The following is a 12,953-nucleotide window of genomic DNA, read 5'->3' as shown; positions in this document are numbered from 1 at the left end:
GGCCATCATTTTCCACTCAATGCTTGAGTGGCTGGTGTGGATTTAGTGTGTCAGAGCAGAGACTCCACAAAAAGCAACATTTCCTGCATGCAGCACCATATTTCAGCATCGAGGATAATTCTGTATTCCCATCTGCTTTATTTTAAGCAGCCCCAGGGATGGAAAGAGCCACCTTAAGAAAATACAGCCAGCGCTATCCTGCTCCACCGCCCACGGGCTGACAGATTAAATCTCGTTTGCTTGTGCCAGAGTCTTGCTCACTTGTTTGTCATTATCTGGAGTTTTGTTAGGCTGTGTTAAAAAACAAAATCAGCAAAACAAAACTTTTTTACCTTTTTCTTTTTTATAAAAATAGGAGCTGTGTCAAGGATGAAGAAGAGAGCAGGCACACTCTTGGAGAGCAGCAGAGCAGCAGTGATCTGGTCCTGCCGAGGGTGTGTGGTTGGGAAGCTCTGGAAGACTGACAGGAGGAACTTCTGGCCATGCCTCACCTTGGATAATCACCCATCCCCACAGCCTGGCTCCAGGGCTTGCATGGCCACCTCCACTCCTAATGGGATTTAAAAAAATTCTTCCCAAAATTTGCTGTTCTCTTTGGAGTTCTCTTATCATGCACATCTTCTTCCACCCACGCTGGACACCAGAACGACGCTATCACAGTGAATTACATCCTTCTCCATTCAAATTCAAGTGGAAGAAATCCAGTGAAGAGCTGAGCAGACACATTTTGCCACCCTACATCAGCTCTCCGTGCTGGATTCACATCTCCCTTTCTTCCCCCTTTTTCTCCTCGCTTTCTGTATTTTTTCTTCTTGCTGCACATCCTGATCCAGAGAATAAATCAGATGGACTGAACTTCATTACTTGGGAAGCCACCACTTCCCAGACCACAGAATCCCAGAATCTTGGAATGGTTAGGGTTGGAAAGGACCTTAAAGATCATTCAATTCCAACCTCCTGCCATGGCAGGGACACCTTCCACTGTCCCAGGGTGCTCCAAGTCCTGTCCAGCCTGGCCTTGGACACTTCCAGGGATCCAGGGGCAGCCATAGCTTCTCTGGGCACCCTGTGCCAGGGCCATCCTCAAAGGAATGAATTTCTTCCCAATATCCAAACTAAATCTACCTTTTTTTCAGCGTGAAATACCAGCTTTTCATAACCTCACCATTTGCTGCAGTATTTTTGACAGCTCCAAAAATATTCAGGCCAGAAGAGCCCAAATGTTGCTGCAGCTCATGCGGATCAGTCTGGACCCAATCCTTGGGATCTGTGAGGTCACCTGAGTGCCCAGGGGAAGTGCAGCTGTGTCCCAAAGCACCGCCAGTGTCCCCTCTGTGGCTGCAGGAGAGGGGACAAACTGGTAGAGGACAGGTGAAGGTCTAAGGTGGATCCAGATTGTGTCTACAAGCCCTAAAGGAGGGTTCTAGAGAAGATGGACTCTTGGGAGTGCACAGGGAAAAGCAGGAGGTGACAAATCCAGTGAGAGGCCAAGGGAAATGCAAGAGAAAAGTTTCCACCGTGAGAATGGTCAAACGTAGGAAAAGGGGGATCAAAGAGGCTGTGGATTCTCCATCCTTGGAGGGACTCAGAATTCTGCTGGACATAGTCAAGGGTGATAAATGGATGTTAGAAGAGGACTCATCTTTAATCCAAAAGTTGAACTGGGGGTGTTGAAAACCCTCTTCCCACCTCAATTATTCTGCAATATTGACACATGGAGCAGATGGAGGCACATGAAACTATTCATATCAAGCTGCTTGCAAAGCAAGACAAGGAAAGGGTTGTCCAGGCTGCCCAAGGCAGTGGTGGAGTCACCACCCCTGGAAGTGTTCCAAAAACATGTGGATGTGGCCCTGGAGGAGGTGGAGTAGCAGTGAACGTGGTGGTGGTGCTGGGGTGACTTGGTGATCTTAAAGATCTTTAGCAGCCGGGATGATTCTGTCATTCTGTGCCTCCATGGTGAGTTTTTCCACCCAAATCTAAGCCTGGGGGACCTTCTGGGGGTCATGGGGTGAGTTTCTGGTAGGGCTAGCTGCAGATCCAGGCATCTGAATTCCAGAGGGTTGAAATTCCACCTGGATGTGCCATAGATAGGAGAGTTTAGATCAAGAGCAAGGCCAGTTTTAGGACCATATAACTGCCTGTGGTACATAAACCTCTGTGGCACAATTTTTAAATCCTCCTTTTTTATTAAAGGGAAGCAAAAATCCACAAGTAAAATCAACTTTTCCCTTTTCCACCCCTCTCAGATAAACTGATGAAAATGACAGTGAACAACCAGCACAGAATTGAAGAGAGGGAGCTGTACTCATCTCTGGTTCTGTGGGTGATACATGAGAGCAAATAGCTTGGAGGACCTGGGAGAGCTGCACTTTATCACCAGGGATGGAAGGGAAAAGGGACAAACACAGCCTCTGGACAGACTCAAGCACAGAGCATCTTGTTTTGTCTTCACAGCCCATTGCAGTGTCGTTACATCGACTCAAATAAATTGCCCAACAATCAGGACGTGCCTTCTGTTGACCTCTGGGGACCACAGACAATGAAACCTCCAGTGCTTGAACCAGGCTGCAATGAGAGGATTGATGTTTTTGGGAAGACTTGCTGACTGCAGCCTGGATCACTCCGCCAGGAGCTGGGTTTGAGGGCCGGGATTTGCCAGAGCTGCCCCTCTCCAAATCGTTTTTCTCATGGAGAGGCTTTGCTGGGAGCAAACATCTTCCAGCATCCTCCTGCTCTTGGCTGGAGCAATTCCACTTGCAATAACCTCCCTGGCTGTGCCGCTGGGTGAAGAGAGATTTATTTGCATGCATAAGAGTGCTGGAGGAAACTGCCAGAAAACTACTTCGATTTTTTTTTTGGTTTTAATTTGTTTCCTTTTAAAAATTATTTTTATAAATTTTGTGAACGCAGACTTGTGGTTCCAGTTATACCAACAGTAAATCCTTGAGTTTTTGTACAGAACGGAATAATTTAGGTTGGAAAAGCCCCCCAAGATCGAGTACAACTGTTAACCCAGCACTGTCAAGCCCACCACTTAAATTTTTATATCTCTAGATATAAAAATAAGGGGGGTTTCCAGTTTGCCCATATAAAATATTTTTATGCAGTTCCGTTAAATCTGTCTGCAGTGATTTCACCTGATTTGCTCCTTTCTCCACTGTCAGAAATGTCATTTTCCCACCCTGTCCCAGGCTGTTGTGCCAGATGTGACCATGGCTCCCACACCAAGGGTGGGCACATCCCACCTGCAGCCAAACCTGGATTTCCCAAACTCCCCCAGAGCTGTGCAGCCACCACTGCTGAAAATGTTCATCCCACCTGGAAAAGGCTCTGGGCAACCAGAGCTTCAAGTTGACCCAAGGGTTGGACCTCAGAGGTCCCTCCCAACCTCAGTCCTTCAATAGCTTGTGAAGGTGACCTTGAAAATGGCAGAACCCCACTGAGTCAAGGGCAGGAAGGAAGAAACCCTACACAGACTTGCATTTAAATCCCTTTGAACTTCTCCAAGATCAGCCAGAAGCTCTGATTTGATTTGATTTGATCTTGCTTCTTTTTTTTTTTCCTCGCTTTACAGCCTTGACTTGAACTGAACTAAAACCCGTGGAACTGTTAATTGAAAACTGAGTGTCAACAGCAGTTCAGTGCAGAAAGAGTTTCAATTAAAAGCAATCTCTTCTTGCCATCCAAAGTAATATTTTCCCTCCTGGCTAAATTTTAAGTGAAGCACAAAGTGGTTGCTTGTCAATGCTTTAATGGGATCTGAGCTATTGTGTGGGAAAACTTCACTCAGAGGCCAAGGAGCTTTTCAATTTTTGAGCTGAAAGCAGAGGAATTGGGTTTTTTTTGGTGTGATGTGGCTGATTTGCTTTTCTCTTCTGGGTTGTGTGGGTGAGGAGTGAGGTGTGATGAAGAACACTATCCAAAAATCAAGGCTGGGTGGGAATCAGTGCTTCTCACTCCCCACCCCTCCTGGATCTCCATCCACTCCTCTCCAGGCTGGTGCTGAGCCTGGCTCTGGTGTTTATCCAGGGTGGTTGAGCTGAGTGGGGATAACGTGGCCAGAAGGTCCCCAGGTGCCCTCAGGAAGGTTCAGCTGGGTTTTTGGCCAGTGGATTCTGCCTCACCCACGGGGATGGGACACCCAGGGACAGGAATTCTGGAGGGTTTCCAGAAGAGGGGAGCAGAGAAGAAGGAGATACTGAGAGGATGTAAGAGGGGAGCTGGCTCTGGGGGTGGGGGCAAGGCTGCCACCAAACCTGGTGACATCTCCTGGGAAAGGGGAAGGTTTTGGGTCGTTTTCCCTGATGCAATCAAGGATGGAGACCATGTCAGAGTAAATTGCATTCAGGATGAGAAGAAACAGCCTCAGATTGTGCCAGGGCAGGTTTAAGTTGGATAATAGGGAAAAATTCTTTGCAGAAATCATTGTCCAGCCCTGGCACGGGCTGCCCAGGGGCAGTGGTGTGGCAGAGTCGGTAATTAAATCATCCTCACAGCTTCCAAAGATCTGGCCTTGCATCCTGCTCCCTCCAGGGCCAGCCTGGGTGTCCTTGCACCAATCCCTTCTCCTCGTGGTCCCCAGACACAGCGAGGATGTCACAGGGTGTCACCTTCCGGCTCAGTGCAAAAACCTCTAATGAAGCATGTGGGGGATTCAGAGCATTCCTGAAAAAGCGTCTGAAACACCCTAAAAGGAAGTGGTGAAAAATGACAGCTGATGAATAAACTGCTCCTCATCACTGGGAAATGGAGAAAAATGCTCTGCCTGCTGTTTTGGGGCTTCCATGTAAAAAGCCTTTGGGAGAAAGTTGTGGGGGCTGCATCTCTGTGAAGTGTTCAAAAACAGGAGATCATTTTAGGAACAAACCCACTGAGTGCTTCTTTGTGCACCAGCTCCACTACCTGCTTTGTTTTCTGATCATCACTAAAATGCTCCTTTACATGAAATTAAGGATGTGAGGTTCATATCAGTGATGCTTCCAGGCGAGCAGAAAGGATTTGAAGGCACTCTGGGTTGTGTCAGGACCTTCTTTTTCATGTTTTAATTAATTCTATTTGACCATTAACTCTGTGCACCCTGTGGCTGCTCTGCTCCGTATTTTCTGGCCAGATGTGCTCCACATGCTCAGATCTGGGCTTCCAGACTTGTGTTTGTGTGGGGACAACCCCAAACACAGGGAATAATCAGGATATGTGAGGCTACACCAGTCCTGGGAGCAGCAGTATTGGCCAAAAGAGCTGCCTGTCATGGTGGGAGCATTTCTGGTGGAGCATTTTCTGGGGAAAGTCAGAATTGCCATGCTATAAATGAAATGTGTTATCTGGTAAATTTTTTTCCCCTTTCAATTGAAAGGAAATTGCTTGAGATTAGAAAGATGTGTGAGCTTGAGCTGAAACTTGCACCCAGTGCACAGTCCTGCTGCTTTTTGTTCTGCAGAGTGAAGGGATGTCTAATGCTGGGGAAATGTGTCAGCAATCATTATTATTATCTGGCACTTCTAACTATTTATTTTTGTATGTATTTATTTATTTATTCAAATCCATTAACGCTTTCATAAGCAAGTGGGAACAGCATTTCCTATCTCTCTCTGTTTTCTCATCTCTAAAACAGGGAGATGGCTCCTGCAGGTTCCCTCACAGGTCTTGAGATCCTGCAGAGGATGGGTTACCCCGAGAATCCCCCCTTTCTCTGAGCTGGTCTCTGCTTTAGTTTTATTAAAAGTTAATTTATTTAAATTTTGGATTCTTTTTCTCCTTCTTTACTTCAAAGGTGTTCAGGAGATGAGCCAGGCTGAGATTTATCTGTGTGTGCACACAGCGACACCCATAAATCACTCCCGAGGCAGGTAAAGCACCAAGAACAGGATCATTTCCATTTTATTTTGCTACAAAGCCTCCTGGAAGAGTCGTGGCAGGTTGCCTTTGTGCTGAAAGACACCGTGAAGTTGATAAAAGAAATTCCGCCAAGAGCCGATGTCAAGAGAAAATCCTTGCGAGACAGATGGGGCTTGGAGCACTGAATGTAGATAAATGATACCAGCAGAGTTCAAAAGCAGCCTCAACAGTTGCTGCTTGTCCTGTGGCTCGTAAAGAGGATGATGATTGCTCTGGATGGGGCCCCTGAGTGGTGTTTGTCACGGCAGAGCTCAGGCTGGTGTTTGGCACATTGGGCTGGGCAGGAAATGATGGGGAATTGGGCAGCTGTCCCCTGGTCCTTGGTGCTGATTTAACCTGGGCCCCTCTGCGGGCAGGATTTACAGGGCTCTGCCTGTAAATCACAGGAGGAATTCCTGCCTGTTGTTTTGGGCAGGATATTCAGCAGGTTTATGTCCATCTGTCCAGTATTATCCTGTCATGATCCATCCAGCATGTTCAGACACCGGTCTAGGAGCAGCGTGGCACAGGAGGGAAACAGAGGTTCTGCAGTAGGCTTGGGCTTTCCAGGCCTTTGAGTTTGCACAGAGCAAAGGATTCTTCTCCCTGCTAAACCAGGCAGGCAATTCCCTTCATTCCCAGTAATTTCCCATCACCTTGCAGCACCCTCTGTGTTTTGGTTTGCAGACAGGTTTGTTGACCAAAGGATGTGGGAGACCTTCCCCTGTGAAATCCTTGCTAAGTGTCCCTGGAAGTGTCCAAGGCCAGGCTGGGCAGGCTTGGAGCAACCTGGGATAGTGGAAGGTGCACTGGGCACTGGGGAGTCTTTAAAGTCCCTTCCAACCCAAACCATTCCATGTTGTACTATTTAATTTTACATGTACACATGTAAAATTAAAGTTAAATAGTACAACACTTGTTCAGGAAAAACGAGCCAACAACCAACCCAAACCTTCTCATTTTTATGTTTTTCAGGATTTTCACTTCCTTACAACCTTGACAGGACAGCAAGATACGATCCAGCTGATGATTCACAGCTCTCTGGTGCTCCCAGCACAGAGCTCTGTCACAGGGCCAGGGTCACAGAGGAGTCACAAAATCAGTGACTCCTTTGTCTGAGCTGCTGTTGGTCCTTCCAGTACCTGAGGGGACTCCAAGAGAGCTGGAGGGGGACTTTGGGCAAGGACATGGAGTGACAGGATAAGGGAGCATGGCTTCACACTGACAGAGGGAAGATTTAGATTAGATATTGGGAAGAAGAAAAAGCCTCGGTGTATAAGTCCAATTCATCTTCTAGAGTCACCCTGGCACCTGCTGTGAGCAAGGCTCCTCCCCAGCCTTCCTTGGGGACATTCAGGAGCCCAAAGGACAGAACAAGAGATGGGCTGGGAGAGCTCTGCTGTGACAACTCCAGTGAGTGACCACGGTGGTGTGTCCTGGCTGCTTGTCACTGTCCCAAACTTCGCAGCTCTTACATGGCCCTGAAGCCACCCACTGTGGGCCACAGTCCAGCAGGGCTCCAGACAGACCTTTGCATGCACTGGGGAGGTTTAGGTTGGATATTGGGAAGAATTTTGTCACTGGAAAGGTGCAGGCTGTCCAGAGCAGTGGTGGAGTGCCCGTCCCTGGGGGGATTTAAAAGATGTGTGGACGTGGCACTTGGGGACGTGGTTTAATGGTGGCCTTGGCAGTGCTGAGTGGACTGGGTGATCTCAGAGGGCCTTTCCAGCCTGAAGGATCCTCGGGTTCTGTTGTCTGGACTCGCCTGTGGTGGATCAGCTCACACAGAGCTCAGCCCTGCCCATCTCCTGGCTCTGAGCGTGCACACAAGGGAGACCAAACGTGGTCAGCCTCTCCCAGGAAATTCCCCAGCCAATATCCCAGGCAACTTTCAGCCCTGTTTTCCTTTAAGCATTCATGAGCCTTTCAGTCATAGTGATATGCCATCAAATTTTGATGTCTAACGAGGGAACAATCATCTCTTCACTTCCCTTTTAGAGCAGCTGAGACTTTCAGTAACATTATCCTGCCGTGTTTTGACATCTGGCTTGTCAGCAAGAACATTATCTACCCCAATATGTTTTTTCCAGGAGCAAAATCTTTGACATCAATTCCCTGGCAGGCTGGAGAGATGCTGCTGCATGCAACACCTCCTGCTCCCAAATAGTAAACACACTCCCAGACACAGGGCTTGGAGCCTCCGTGCCATCCCCAGACAAACTGAGATGTGAAATCTTGCACCGAGTGACTGCCCTTGGACTGTGCCATAAATCCCAGGGATCTTGCTGGGCCCTCTTTGGTGTAGGCTCTGGGGACAGGGTGATTTCTTTCAGTGTCACCACCACCAGCATCATCACCAGTGTGAGGTTTTGCCAAAGCTGAGACACTCACACCCGTGTTTGCAGCACAGGGCTGTGGTTTGGTGGCCTGGTCATTGTGCCAGAAGCCACCTGAGGTGCTCTCAGGAGTGTGGGAGGCTGTGGGGTGTGACACAGGTGGGAAGGGTGGGGTTTCCAGCTCTGAATGCACATCCAGGCCCAGTTGCCATCTCCAAGCCTTGCTGTTGGCCAGTTTTTAATGAGTGATTTTCAACCTCCGTGGATGCAGGTGTATCCCTGGGATATTCCCCATCAGGAGAAGAACCAGCTTGCTGATCACTTGCCTTTCCCCCTTCTTTTCATTCAGGAAAGGTGTGTAGCACCTCAACATCTTCCCACCTCATCATCTTCCTGCCACGGTGGCATTTCTGGGACTCGCAGGCATCCACATCCCCCCCGCCAGCAGCGCTGCTGCCAGGAAGGATTTAACATCTCCAGTGACTCCCAGAGCACTCCTGGCCCCCTTCCACCCCTCTCTGCACCTTGGGCCAAGTGCAGCTGAGTTGGCATCTTTGGTCTCTTGCCACTGTATCCTGGAAGGCCTCGGCAGTGCTGGGATTTGCCAAGAACAGGGATCTCAGGAGCGTCTCTGCCAAGCCCAGATGGCATTTCTGCTTCCCTTCTCCCCCAGGCTCCTCTCCATGGCCTGCCCAGCACACAGGGTGGGCGTCTCCAGATCCCAGTTTGAAGATCACTGTGGATTCAGGATAAACCTCCACATCTTTCTGCCCAAAGGCCAGCAGGGGTTAGAGCTGTGCTCACTCCTGTCCCATGGCAGTGCTGTCCCCTTTCCCATCAGTCTGGACATTTGCCCCATGTCTCATTGCCCACCTGGGAGTAGAGAGACCAAGGGGACAATTTCAGGGCCATCTCTCAGAATCCCAGAGTGGTTTGGGATGGAAGGGACAATAAAGTTCATCCAATCAGCTGAATTTAAGGATGATGAGGCCCTGGCACAGGGTGCCCACAGAAGCTGTGGCTGTCCCTGGATCCCTGGAAGTGTCCAAGACCAGGTTGGATGGGGCTTGGAGCAACCTGGGACAGTGGAAGTTGTCCCTGCCCATGGCAGGGGTGGAACTGGATGATCTCTAAGGTCCCTTCCTACCAAAACCATTCCATGATTCCAAGACACTCGTAGGGCAGGAGGACACATGGGGCCAGCTCTGTGTCACACCCCTGTGTCTCGTTGCTGTCCAGCCTTCCCAGCCAGGGATATTTTGTTCTGTCTGAAGCTTCTCCCACTCACCAGCCCGGAGTGTTTTCTCCTCCTAACGAGATGTGAAGGCAGGCAGGCCCTTTGCTGGTGCACACAGCTATTTTTGGCTGCAGGAGGACTGACTGTAGCTCCTTCTAATTGCATAAGCATTTGTATAATTCATTGGCACTGGGTTTCCTCGCTGGGAGCCCGGGCACACGGAATGCAGAAGGACTTGTGCGTTTCCTCTCCGTCCTTTCTTTCCTCTCCAGCGACTGTTCTGCAGGCAGTGTGTTTAGTGCCAGGTCAAATCCCCTCTGCTGGCAGGAAACGCTCTGTTTCATCCCTTTCCCAGTTTCTTGAGGAGTTCAGGGCAAACCCGGGAGGATCTGAGAAAGTCTTTCCTCCCACAGACTGCAGAGCACATGCCTGGGAGCTGCGGATCGGGAGCTGGAAGCCGAGCAGCCCAGCCAACTCCCAGGGAAGAGCTTCTGAAATGGCACGGGTGGGTTTGGTGCTGGGAATGACTCACACATCCGAAGCTTTGGGATCTCCAAACAACGCTGGAAAACAAACCTGGGGCCACCTCTCCCTCCTTGGTGGCACAGGCTGGGGACACGTGGTACCCACGGTGGCTCCGGGGACACCTTTTAGTGGCCTTTCAGCACTTAAAGAGGGCTCCTGGGAGAGATGGGGACAGACTTTTAGTTGGATCTGTAGCAACAGGAGGAAGGTTGATGGTTTTAAACTAAAAAGAGGAGAGATTTAGATGAGCTATTAGGATGAATTTTTTTACAGTGGGGATGTTAAAGCATTGGTGCAAGTTGCCCAGAGAAGTTTCCATCTCCGGGAACATTCAAGGGTTGGATGAGGCTTGGAGGAACCTGGAATAGTGGAAGGTGCCCCTGCCCATGGACAGGGAGTGGAACAAGATGAGCTTTAAAGTCTCTTCCAACATTCCATGGCTTTATGATGTTATGATTCTGTGGCTGCTGGGGAGGCTTTTGAGGAGGAAAATATAAATCTTCACTTGGGGAACACAAGAAACGTGAATGCTCCTCACAACCAAGAGTCTGGCTCATGATGATCATCCCCTGTGAGTGGCAATGCCTGGAAGGGCTCCTACCTCCTTAAGATCATCCCTTTGCTGGATATTTTCACTCCATTCCACTGCAAACTGGTCAACAGGTGGCGAAGATCAAAGCAGAGGAGTAGGGGTGAGCAGGAGGGGAGTGACATGGACAGCTCTCCTTCCCTCAGGAGCCTGGGGAAAAAAAAAAAAAAAAGATTAAATGATGATAAGACATAGATTAGCAACCATTAGCCCTGCTGGAGCTGAAAGGAGCTCTGCAGCTGCAGCCACCGGGCTGTTCTGGGTGCTGAGCAGAGCCTGAGTGCACCGGGATGCGGCGTTCCCCTAACGCGGGGGCTCCGCTCTGCCTCCCCTCCCCTCATCACACCTGCCTGGGATACCCGGGATGCACAAAGCCAAGGGTAACAAAAATTCGGATTTAACACCTCCAAAAGGAGTGGGATTGCCTAAAACAATCCATGACAGAGTTGAAACTGCAGCAGGGCTTTTGGGATGGAGCTGAGGCAAAATCCACGCGAGTGCTGACTTGGCTCACGACAAAAGGGTTCAGAGTGCTCACTTTGTTTTAAAAACCAGAAGTTTTCCAAGTTCCAGAGCATTGTATTTTTAGGCAAATAATTGCTGTGCAAGAGGAGACTTGCTGGCTTCGTGACAAGAAAAAGAAATACCTGCCTGTCTCACCGGCTGCCTCCTTCTAACAGTGCTCTGTGTCGTGCTGGGGGACCTGAGCCTCCTCCAACCCCAAAGATACTCATCAGTGGCTTAATTACACCTGGATCGTGGTCATTTGTGTCCCTGGTTTTCCATACTTGAAACCTTAATGTCCATTTTGATTTTTAAAATGTTCGTTTTAATTTAATGCTGATTTTAAAAGTCCATTTGAATTTTTTTATATTTTATTTTTTTAAATTGCAGCGATCCCTGCTGCCTGTTCTCCCATGCCTGCAGCCTGGATGCAGAGGGCTCAGTCCCTTCCCTTTGGCAGTTTCATCCTTTGACTCTGGCTGCCCCAAATTTCATTGGGATTCCCTTGGGATGAATAAAACATTGTGCTTTCAGGATAGTTTTCAGGCAGCAAAAGTGTTACAAGCCAAGTTTACCTGTCCAGAGGTGTCAGGGGACTTTGAGAAACAAACTCAGCTCAGCTGAGGGGGCTAAAACTCCAGCTGAATTTTTGGATGTCCCAGTGGATATGAAGAGGCTGTCCTGGAATCTGAAGAAGGCGTAGACAAACCTATAGGTTTGTCCAGGAAATTCCTGTATACAGGAAAGTACAGGAAATCCCAGAGCAAAGGCAAAACAACTCATGGGAGGAGCACATGGGGAGGAAAAACGAGCAGCCACTTTCTCCCCAGGCTGAGGTTTTATCCTCAATTCCTTTATTTGCAGTCTTGTGATATTTCAAGGCCTCTTGGTGAAATCTGTGGGGAAGATGAGAAAATCCTGGAAAGCAGAGGAGCTGTCCTGCCACGTCTCAGCTTCACTCTTGCTTCAGTGAGTGCCATGCATTTTGGGAATGCCCGCTCTGGTGGATGTGCTGGGAGCCTCAAATTGGGTGGAAGGTGATGCAAATTGACACACTTCTACCTATGGAGAACTTCTAAAAGCAGGGAAAGCTCTGAGGGGAGAAGGGAGGGTGGGGATGAAGCTGCTGCTGAGCACAGTGGAAGTGTTTTGATCTGCAGCAGTGCTCAGAGTCACAGCGGTGACATGAGGGGGCAGACACAGCACAGAGCCCTCTGTTCACCTGGAATAATGCCACTTCCCATGGAAATGGGCTGTAGAGGGCCTGGAAAGGGCTTGTTCCTGTGTGGGTGTTACAGGAAGGCAGGCTGGAAATGGGATTTGCTGTGCACCAGGAGAGTGTAAACTCCCCGTGATTTGGTCCAGCTATGATGGGGCTCCTCAGGGGACACCTTGCAGTGACACCCCTGTCCTGTGTGTTTACACCAATCCTTGGCTTTTTTAGGGATGATGAGATGTCCTGTTGAAGCTTTTTGACTGTGTAGGGCTTTGTCTGTGGGCAGATCTGCTAAAAAGTGGTGGCCTCTCTCCCTGTGGCCCCTCTCTTCCCGCTGTAGAATCAGAGAATTCCCTGGTTTGGAAAAGAGCTCCAAAATCATCAATCCCAACCACTCCCCCAGCACTGCCAAGGCCACCACTGACCCACGTCCCCAAGTGCCACATCCACACAGCTTTTAAATCCATCCAGACCTGGGGGCTCCAGCACTGCTCTGGGCACTGTGCCAGGGCTGGACAACCCATTGCATGAAGAAATTTCCCTAAAAATCCAATCTAAACCTCCCCTGGCACAACTTGAGGCCGTTTTCTCTCCTCCTGTCCCTGTTCCCTGGGAGCAGAGCCTGACTGACCCAGCCCTCACTCCACGCTCCTGTCAGGGAGTTGAGGA

This window comes from Prinia subflava, chromosome 7 (genome assembly GCF_021018805.1).
Source record: "Prinia subflava isolate CZ2003 ecotype Zambia chromosome 7, Cam_Psub_1.2, whole genome shotgun sequence".
In the NCBI taxonomy this organism is placed as follows: Eukaryota; Metazoa; Chordata; class Aves; order Passeriformes; family Cisticolidae; genus Prinia; species Prinia subflava.
This window is presented reverse-complemented; position numbering follows the sequence as displayed.